General features: G+C 38.7%; 1 pseudogene; it reads left to right on the top strand.

Moving 5' to 3' along the window:
- Nucleotides 1-241: 241 nt before the first annotated feature.
- Nucleotides 242-10,839, top strand: LOC105050981 (ribonuclease TUDOR 1-like; annotated as a pseudogene).
- Nucleotides 10,840-11,119: the final 280 nt, after the last annotated feature.

The raw sequence follows: 11,119 nt of genomic DNA, 5'->3' as shown, positions 1-11,119 counted from the left end.
AAAGAATCTGGTGGCAAATGCTACATCGATCCCACGTCCTACCTGCTACCATGTTGGATTACGTAGATTTTACCTGCCGTGCCCGGTTACGCTCACCCAGAAAGGGTATATTCGGAATCCGGCACAATAGTAGCAATGCACCGTTGATGGTATTCTAGTAATTTCGTGGCAAATCAAGGGCATCTCTTTGCTTTAGCTCCTTACTTGTTTGCCTTCTCCCTCGCGCTCTCTCTCTCTCTCTCTCTCTCTCGACTTTGGACTGGCTGTTTCCGGCGGAGTCCTCCACGAGGTGTTCTCCGACGCCGAGGACTTCTACTCCTCCTCCACCTCCTCTTCTCTCTCTATACGGTCGCGATCGAAGTAGAAATCGGAGAATAAGCGACACGTTGGGGAGATCAGGCTTTGATCGGATTCGTTCTTGCTCTTCTGTTCACTTGAATATCCGATCTCTACTGGAGATCGGATTGAGGTAAGCCGTTCTCCAGATCTATGTCGGATACAATTGGGGTCTGTGCTTTTATAATGAAAAAGATTTCTTTTCTGCGTTGTTGTCGAAATCTAGGTTATCCGACCGAGGTGATCTCCGGATCGGACTTTATACATCGATCTCTGATCCGGTGGTCGATCTACTTCATTCTGTTTCGATTTTTTCCGCCTTTTTTTCTTCAAATCCAACAATTCGGGTCGGTTAGTTTGAAGCCTCTGCGTTTCAATTCACTTGAGATCACTTGCAATTTTTTGCTCAGATTGCGGTAGACTCTTGTACATCTATAGAAAGACTGGGGCTGTATGCGATCTGGTGATTCGGGGAAGAATTTTGGCGATCGTAAGAAGTTGTTCATGTTAAAGTTGTGTGTGTGTTTTTCCCCACCTTCCTTTTGTTTTCTTGCCTTTGGAACTTCACAGCCTTTTGTCTCCTAGTTGTAGAAAAAGAAAAGAGTATTGCTCAAAACATAGAAGAATTAAAACAACAAAGGGTCATGTGTAACAATCTCTATGTTCTTATTTCAGAAAAAAAACAGTTTATATATTCTTCTCTTTTACTTCGATGCAGTGCGTGGTAATGTATGAGATGGAGTTTTGGTTGTTTCTCTGGTGATTTTTTTTGTGTCAGGAAGTTGGAAACTTGAAACAGGAGTTAAGCTATACGGATATACATTCCTTGCCTTTTTTTGATGTCGTAGTGTGTTTATCTGGAACAGGTCGTAGTTGTTGACATGGCATCAGCAGTTGGCGCAACAGGATGGCTGAGAGGGAGAGTAAAAGCTGTTCCTTCTGGGGATTGCCTAGTGATCATGGGAAGCACGAAAGCAGAGATCCCACCCGAGAAGACCATAACTTTATCTTCTCTCATTGCTCCTAGATTGGTAGGTGTAATGGCACAACATTCTCATCAAATATCAAGTAATTTTTCCAGAAAAATTGAGTCATTGATGAAATTGAATTTGACTGAACGAAAGTGAACTTCTTCAGAGATGGAAGCTTGGATTTTCCTGTGGCCATTTTGGCTTGACAAAGTCATGATTACATTACCATATGAGATTACAGACAAGGATTTATTGGTGAAGACTATTCTTGTCATGGAAATGTGTATATATCATATGACAAGATAGCATTGAAGAGGCTACTTTTTGAACAATGGCAATACCATATGATAAAAATTTTAAAAAATGTAAATTTGTACTGTTCAAATTTCAAATCCCCATGTCTCTTGTATTTCTTTTTATTACACTTATGGACTGCCATGCACTAATTTGTTCTATTTCATCAGAGAATCCTTTTCTGCTGACACAAATATTTTGGTTTTATATGGTATCATGTTGTAGGCCCGTCGAGGTGGAGTTGATGAACCCTTTGCATGGGAGAGCAGGGAGTATTTAAGGAAGCTCTGCATAGGAAAGGTTTTTTCTTTTGAAGCATATCTATTTTTATTTAGTTCCAAGCATTTCCATTTTTCTTTCAGAAGAAACATCCAACTGATAGTCTTAATTTTCTATAGGAGGTCACCTTCAAGGTTGATTATTCAGTTCCATCAATAGGACGAGAGTTTGGTTCTGTTTTTCTTGGAGACAAGAATGTTGCATTTTTAGTTGTTTCTGAAGGATGGGCGAAGGTAAGACTAACTAGTGTACAACTGGTTTGCTCTCATGATCTTTATCCCAGTATCATGGTTGATATTCAACTTTTGTGCTCTACGAGCTTGCATAAACAACTCTGATCAGGTAAGAGAGCAGGGCCAACAGAAAGGTGAAGCGAGCCCCTACTTATCAGAACTGCAGCGATTGGAGGAGCAAGCTAAGCAACAGGGTTTAGGTCGTTGGAGCAAGGCTAGTATGCTTTCTTCTATCATTACGATTGCTATGTATTCTATATAGGAAGGGATTTCTTTATTCTCATCTTTCCTCAATAGATAGCCTTAGGCATGCTTGTGCTAGTTTGGAAAGAGTGACAGTATACATGTGCTTCCTTTCTTATCCAAGCATGCACATTAATGTGGTCTAACAATTCTTGACTTTCGAGGGTCTTCTTTTTGTCTTGAAAACTAGCTTGTTGCAGTCTAACAATCAAGCTAGTTCAGTTCTGCTCCTTGCTCAGAAAAAGCAAGCTTTATGACATTGTGATGAAGAGTGAATGTACAACTGGCTGTAATTCTTTTTTAAAAAAATTCATATACAAACCATTGCAGGTACCTGGTGCTTCCGAGGCATCAATTAGAAACCTACCTCCTTCAGCCATTGGGGATCCTAGTAATTTGGATGCAATGGGGTTGCTAGCTGCAAACAAAGGCAGACCCATGCAAGGCATCATTGAGCAGGTCCGTGATGGTAGCACTGTGCGTGTCTACCTACTCCCAGGGTTCCTATTTGTTCAAGTTTTTGTTGCAGGAATCCAGGTAGTGCTCCACGACTGGATGAAAATATTCTTCTTGATGCTGTTCTTATATTGGAGTCTTCTTTATTATGTGAATACTTAAAAGCTCACAGAATCTTGTAAACTCTTCACAATTAGGCTCCTTCCATGGGAAGACGGGCTGTGAATGATATCATTCCTGCAACTGAAGTTACCACAGATGATGCAAATGGAGAAGTTTTGAATGAAACTCGACCGCCACTAACATCAGCACAGAGACTTGCTGCCTCTTCAGCATCATCTACTGAAGTTGCACCAGATCCATTTGGGAGGGAAGCCAAACACTTCACAGAGATTCGTGTTTTAAATAGAGAGGTAAGCCATTTTCCTGTGACTGGTGCATTCTGCTGCATAATTTATTGTCTCTTACTTGCTCTCAGCTTATTTTGGAAATGCCAGGTAAGGATTGTGCTAGAGGGTGTGGACAAGTTCAGCAACCTAATTGGTTCAGTATATTATCCTGATGGTGACACTGCCAAGGACCTTGCTCTGGAGCTTGTGCAAAATGTATGGTTTGTTTTTTTAGGATGATATGTTAAACAAGAATTAATGCAGACAAGCAGTAATGCTTGCTTATTTGGAAAATAGAAAGGAATAGTTGATCAAGACTTAATCTCACATTTGTTGTTCCAAAGTTCATGTATTAGTTTTTTTTCCTTTCAGTAATTACTAAGTACTAGCTGTAATTTTACCTACCATGGTGGAAATATAGGTGTTTGATCTTTTCTAAATAATTTTTTGTCACAGTCCTGGAGAGAAAAGCTTGAGTTGGTTAGGAAGTTCATCATATTCGAATGCTACCTCACAAGTCACAAATGGCTTTACGAACAATGGTTCCATGTAGTTATGTATGCTAAACTGATCCAGACATTGCCATATTTTGAACAAAAATAAATGCAGAAAGACATCATAATAGAAAAGTTAATTTGGCTCGATGGTTTTATCAGAATGCAGTGTGTATCATGTAGGACTGTCAAACAAATGAGCTGTTAATAAGAAGCTCATGTTTGGCTCAACATCTAGTTGAAATTTCGCTATTTAATTCCTAAAATAGCTGAGCTAGAGCTAGGATTGGCTTGCTTGACCTCTGCTTGATTAAGCTCAAATTAGGAATAAATGGATTATTCGCATATCTTATACATTATGTAAATAAGGAAAATCAATTTTATGTTATAATATCCAAAGACTGTAATTTGTATTTAGTAGAATGTTATTTTATCTACAACATTGAGGTATAATGGTGGAAAATAGCTCAAAGTATATGAAGGCTTGAGGAAACTCAAGTCTCTCACTAGATATCTTAAATAAGCTGTCTGTAAACAGCTCAACCAAATGTAGTCGTTTGAGCTTCACTTCATTATAAAACAAGGTCCATGCCTTATTCTAGCTTAGCTTATTCATGATACTCTCCCCCCCCGGCCAACCATTATCACCTTGCTACATAAATTGCCAATGGTTATTGGGTATAAGAAGTTGACATATTCTTATTAAGCAGCACCAATGTGGACTCTGAATTCGTGATCCAAAAGTATGCCTTTATAACAATTCCTAGAAGTACAAACAAGCTATTGTTCATGATACCTAACTGGTGCTTTACTTAGTCCTTGATCTTTGATTCTGTACGGTCCAGGGTTGTCCAAGTATGGCTGACTTCTGTTCCCATGGGACTCTTGCTTTTTCAACAGCCTACCTGTTAGTGTGTTTCCAAATGCACCATCATACAAGCTCCTTACGAAATGTTTATCTGACATGAAACACATAATGTATTTATGTCAGAACCACATGGTACTTCTTGTCTTTCTGAAAGTCAATATAAAGAGATGCTTACCTCTACTTCTCTTATAATTGATTGGATTTTTTTTGGTTGTATTTTGTTCCTTTTTTGAAGGATTTTGTTTTTCTCCTTCTTTTTTCTTTTTTCTTTTTTTTTTGGTTGGTGGGGGAGGGGGGCAGTGTAGTAGAGCAAAACTACTGTTCTGTGCCATGTATTGGGTTGGGCCTATTCAAAACTTTTGATCTTCTTACTTCAAGCCTGGCTTATCAACAGCCACAGTGGGTGAGCTCTTGCACTGCTTTGACATCTCCTGAAGGATGAAGAATTATGAAACTTACAAAGCCTATATATACACACTGCTCAAACGAACTGCTAAGTTATGCTTGATGACATATGAAAGCTTTGTAGTTCTAATGAATACTTCACATGTCCATGACTTTGAACTGCATTATTGCTCACAGCCTGTGCTTTATACTCATGCTTGAGTTGTTTTATTGCACCTAATATTCCCATGTGCACTTTCGTATTTAAGAATGCACATTTAAGAAAAGACATATTGTGTTCTTTATGTGTGTTTAAATGCTTGACAGAGCACCTTTAAGAAGATCAAATTCTGTCCTTTATTTATATAGTATGTTTTGGGTTGCAATGTTGTTTTGGAAAGTTCTACAGTTATGTCCATCTTTTCACATGTTCCATCTTGGTCTATATTTTGTCATTATCTTATGGGTGATGTGCTATTGTTTTGAATCTGACTATGCATCATTAAATATTTAGTCACTTGGTAAATGTTGATTCCAAATGAATATTTGGTAGCTAGCCGTATTTTATCAAACTTTTTTATCTAATTGTATTTTGCTACTGACTCTTGTTAATATTAATATTCCTTGTCTTTTAAAATTGTATGTTCTCTAAATAGTCATGCTGAGTAACATTTTTGCCTTTCCTGCACAGGGTTTAGCTAAATTTGTGGAATGGAGTGCCAACATGATGGAGGATGATGCCAAACGGAAGCTGAAGGCTGCTGAGCTTCAAGCAAAAAAGGATCGCTTGAGAATCTGGACGAACTATGTGCCCCCAGCATCAAATTCAAAGGCAATCCATGGTCAGAACTTCACAGGAAAAGTAAGTGAATGATTTGATGTGAAATTCCTTTGGTCATGTTATCTTACAACGATTTGTTTATGCTTGCATCTAATTTTCTGTAGGTGGTAGAGGTCGTGAGTGGGGACTGCATTATTGTTGCTGATGATGCTGTCCCCTATGGTAGTCCTTCAGCTGAGCGACGAGTCAATCTTTCAAGCATCAGAGCCCCAAAGATGGGGAATCCTCGCAGGGATGAAAAGCCAGCACCCTATGCCCGTGAGGCTAGGGATTTCTTGCGTTCTCGTCTTATAGGCCATCAAGTATGAAGCTGAGCTTGTAATTTCATACTGGAATATTTTAGTAAATACTTTTGAACAACTTTTATTCTAATTCATTTGTTTTCAGGTGAATGTTTCGATGGAATATTCAAGGAAGGTCAACCTGGCTGATGGACTCAATCCGGTAGCCGTATCTGGCTCAGCAGATTCTAGAGTTATGGATTTTGGGTCGGTCTTCCTTGTCTCTTCACCAAAGGCTGAGGATGATGATACCTCTTCTGCCCTGTCTTCTAGAAACCAATCATCAGGGATAAATGTTGCCGAGATAGTTGTTTCACGTGGTTTTGGCACTGTAATCAGACACCGAGATTTTGAAGAAAGGTCAAACTATTATGATGCTCTGCTGGCAGCTGAATCACGTGCCATCAATGGAAAGAAAGGATCCATTCTGCCAAGGATCCTCCGGTGATGCACATAACAGATCTGACAATGGTTAGAAGTTAAAGCACCTGTTAATGCATTTGAGTAGTGTTGAATCATATGGTGTATTAATTTCTGATTCTATTAATCCAGGCTTCAGCCAAAAAAGCTAGAGATTTCTTGCCATTTCTGCAGAGAAGTGGAAGACTTACTGCTGTTGTTGAATATGTCTTCAGTGGCCACCGATTTAAATTACTGATACCTAAAGAAACATGCAGCATTGCCTTCTCCTTTTCTGGTGTTAGGTGCCCTGGTCGAGATGAGCCTTTTTCAGATGAAGCTATTGCATTAATGAGGAGGAAGATATTGCAGCGTGATGTCGAGGTGCATATCTTTTCTCTTTAAACCCCCTAATATTAAAAAGGGTGGCCCAGTGCATGAGGATCTCACCATTTTGGGGTCTAGGGAGTATCAAAATGCATTCAACCTTACCCCTACGTGTGGAGAGGCTGTTTCTGTACTTTGAATCCATAATCTCTGGGTCATAATAGAGAACCTTGCTGTTGCTGAGGCTCACCCTCTGATAAGCCTTTTAATATCATTTTATCCAAATTATGCTTTCCTTTGTGCAGATAGAAATAGAAGCAGTTGATAGGACAGGCACATTCTTAGGCTCCTTATGGGAGTCTAGGACCAATATGGCTGCAATTCTTCTTGAAGCTGGACTGGCAAAGCTCCAAATTTCTTTTGGTTCTGACAGGATCCCAGATGCCAATCTCCTTGCTCAGGCTGAGCAGTCTGCAAAGCGACAGAAGCTGAAAGTGAGCTATGATTAACAGAATATTTGCTTTGCAGATTGTTAGTCATGGCTCTTAATTGTTTCCTTTCTTTTTTTTTCTAGATATGGGAGAACTATGTCGAAGGACAAGAAGTTGCTAATGGTTCCACATCTGCAGCAAAACAGAAGGAAGTGCTCAAGGTGCTGTACATCGAAGAATAATGCGATGTCTGCTCCATGCTTTTAGTTTCAAAAATTGACCTCATCTTTTTGGTATCTGCGTGCAGGTGGTGGTTACTGAAGTCCTGGGTGGTGGAAGATTCTATGTCCAAACAGTTGGTGAACAGAAGGTGGCTGCTATACAGCAACAACTTGCTTCCTTGAACCTCCAAGAACCTCCAATAGTTGGTTCTTTTAATCCCATGAAGGGTGACATTGTTCTTGCTCAGTTCAGTGTAGATAACTCCTGGAACAGAGCTATGGTATGTGTCAAAGTCAAACATCTTGTACTTCCAAATATCATAACTATGAAACCACTACCTGATATTCTAATATTTGTAATTTCTTTTGCTGTAAAGGGAGGAAACAAACCACTGATTTATTGAGCTCATGAATCAGAAGAATACAAAATGACAGCGACTGTCCACTGTGGAATAAAAACAAGAAACTACAGTCAAACACAAGTCCACAACACTCTCCTGAAACCCAAGCCCTACTAGAAGATGTTACAAAACCCATCCAGCACTCCTATTCCTCTTCTAAAGACTAAGAATCTTTGCTCTAGCAGATTCAAATTCTTTCCTCTACTTGGCAGGCACCAACACTTTCCACGGCTTGTGTCTTTTTTGGCATTCTTTTCTTTCTCCATTCAACACCTGGAATATCTATACCTAGCGGACAATGGGGTTCAGATTGTGATAGAAGTTTTATGTTCATGAAATGATTACTTAAGTCTTGCTAAGGCTTTGCCTATAATTTATATTAAAGCAAGCATCCAATTTCTTGACTTATAAACTGCATCTCAGGAACTATTACAGCCACATAAACAATGCCAATATGTGATTAAGCTATGAATTATGTTGCACTTTTTATTTACTTCAGTTACATTGTGCATTTTTTTGCAGTTGTTAGTGCTTTGGTGAATTTCACAGTTTGAACTCTTTATTAAGGAAAATGATAAGTTCCTCCATGAAAATGTTTTCCTGTTGCTTAACAGACATGCCATTTGAAGATACAATCATCTCACATTTAATATCCAAAAGCAGCATATCAATATTATGGATTCTTGGTCACTGAATATTCTATAGCTTGTGTCACTCTGCATACAGCATCGTGTAGTGTTAAGAAATATATTTTCGAACATTATCTGTAGGAAAAAATATTTGCTATACTCATTTTATATAGGTTTTCCTCCACATGTACCAATCAAGAATATAATTTCAGATCATCATGGTGTTTGTCTTTGATGTACAGATTGTCAATGGACCACGAGGAACTGTTGAATCACCAAAGGACAAGTTTGAAGTCTTCTATATTGACTATGGGAACCAAGAAATGGTTCCATACAGTCACTTACGACCTCTGGATCCTGCAGTCTCTTCAGCACCTGGTTTGGCTCAGTTGTGTGGCCTCGCACACATTAAAGTCCCTAATTTAGAGGATGATTTTGGTCAGGAAGCTGCAGAGTATTTGAGTGAGTGCACTCTGAACGGTTCAAAAGAATTCAGGGCTATGATCGAGGAAAGAGATACTTCAGGTGGGAAAGTAAGAGGACAGGGAACTGGGACCATTCTTTTTGTGACTTTAGTTGATGTGGAAGCTGGATCCAGTATCAATGCTGCCATGCTGCAGGTTTGAACATCTGACCATATTCATCTAACAAGAAGCAAGAGAAGAAATTGTTATCCATCTTTGATTCTCAAAGAAATCATAATCATGACCATCCAATCTTATCCTATGGCTTGATGGAGCCATATTCACCAAGCATTCTCGTTCTGGATCACCTCTGATATTATTTCAAGTTTATTCTTTATCTGTTCTCACAACATCTGTCCATTTTACCTTAGCTCTGTCCATCCTCTTCCTGCATCCTTCGGCACAAATTTAAGAACCTTCCTTGATAGAGGCCCCTTAGGTCTTTGTTCTACATATCCATACCATTTCAATCAATTTTCCATCAGATGTCAATCTATTTTCCATTAAAATGGGGAAACCTTTGCCTTTAAAATTCTGATTCGGCTTAATATGATTCTTTCTTTTGATAAGTTATTTAAATAAACACCATATGGTAGAGATTTTCTGGTAACCATGTTCTGTTTCACATCTTCTCCTTGTTTTGGTACTTCACTAGTGTCATTTTCTTGAAATGTTTTAGCAAGAATTTTTTTAATTTGTCGAATTGTTTTCGGATCTTCTAATTACAAAAGCATTGATTATTCAATTTCATGTCCTTGTTACTGGTAAAATATAATAGGTCACTAAGCTGTAGAATGTTCATGTTGTACATGGTTATATACTGGATGAAAATCCATGAACCTGAAGCAGGGGGTAGATACCAACTTAGGGGTCTGCATGTAGCCCCTTCTTCTATGAAGATGAAATGATGCTTGGGTTCTGGTCGAATTTATTTCCAGTCAGCCTCATATGCAGCTTTTCAGATTTAGGAGTGAAGATAAAAAGAAACAGTTTTGATTCACTTAGGAACCAGCGACACCATTTTCCTACTGCACGATACTTCATAACCAATTGTTATATGCATGTTCCTTCCTGAGGTGATGGTTTTTCTTCCTTTTTTTTTTTTTTTTTTTGAGGGTTTTTCCTGAGGTGATGGTAATTTAAACATTTCTATCAAATTGGATTATCAGATTGTCAGACAGCTGCTGTATGTGCTTTAGAAAGTGCATCCAAACATTGTTAGCTTTTGTTACTACTGGAGCTTGTGTTAACTTCAAGCTTTGGTCTTCACTAGTGCATGAATATTCAAATTGAATGTGTGTACTTTCCATTATATGCTGAAGTTATTTTGGAGCTCGTCTGATGACTCAGTTTTTGTACATAGGAAGGACTTGCTAGACTGGAAAGAAGGAAGAGGTGGGAAACTATGGAAAGACGAACCGCTCTTGACAACCTGGAAGAGTTCCAAGCTAAAGCAAAACGTGAGAGGCTGGGGATGTGGCGGTATGGGGATGTTCAGTCCGATGATGAAGAGTCAGCTCCACCTCCAAGAAAAGCTGTAGGTCGTCGTTAGGTAGAGGTCGCAATGACCGGTGGTGGTAAGATATTAGATTCAGAGATATGGCAGAAATTTTGGTTGCTAGAGCTTACTGGGAGAGATACTTTTACCTTTAGGTGCTTTAGACCTGTTTCTCTTTTAAACTTTAAGCGACATTGTTTTTTCCCATCTTTAAATAAGGCAATCCCCATACTTCATAATTTATGAATGTGGGTGTTTTGTAAACTTATTTATGGTTAGAAGCTATAGCACTTGAGATCTATTGATAGAGCAGCATTTTATCAAAATTTAAAGCTCTGTCTCAGTGAATGATGTAAGAGAAGACTCGAAATTAATCAAAATTTTGGATAGTTTTGTCTCATGTAATGATGTAACAGAGTTTAGATAAGTTTCTCTGCATGTTGCACAACAATTGCAAATGCTTCCCTTTCTTCCAAGTGGTCAGGTAAGAAGAATGTTTTATGCCCTTTTGTCGGTCACATAGAAGATTAAATCTTGTACCAACAGAGCAGAAACAACTCATCAATGTGCTTTACTCTCCAACTCTTATTTAGTGCTTGAACCCTTGCTGCCTTCACGAGTTAATCTGCTATTTCATAAAATTTATTATTCTATATCAATTTTATTACCCAGAGTCATCT

This window comes from Elaeis guineensis, chromosome 9, assembly GCF_000442705.2.
Source record: "Elaeis guineensis isolate ETL-2024a chromosome 9, EG11, whole genome shotgun sequence".
Taxonomy (NCBI): Eukaryota; Viridiplantae; Streptophyta; class Magnoliopsida; order Arecales; family Arecaceae; genus Elaeis; species Elaeis guineensis.
The sequence above is the reverse complement of the archived record's forward strand: the minus strand, read 5'-3'. Positions and strand labels throughout refer to the sequence as shown.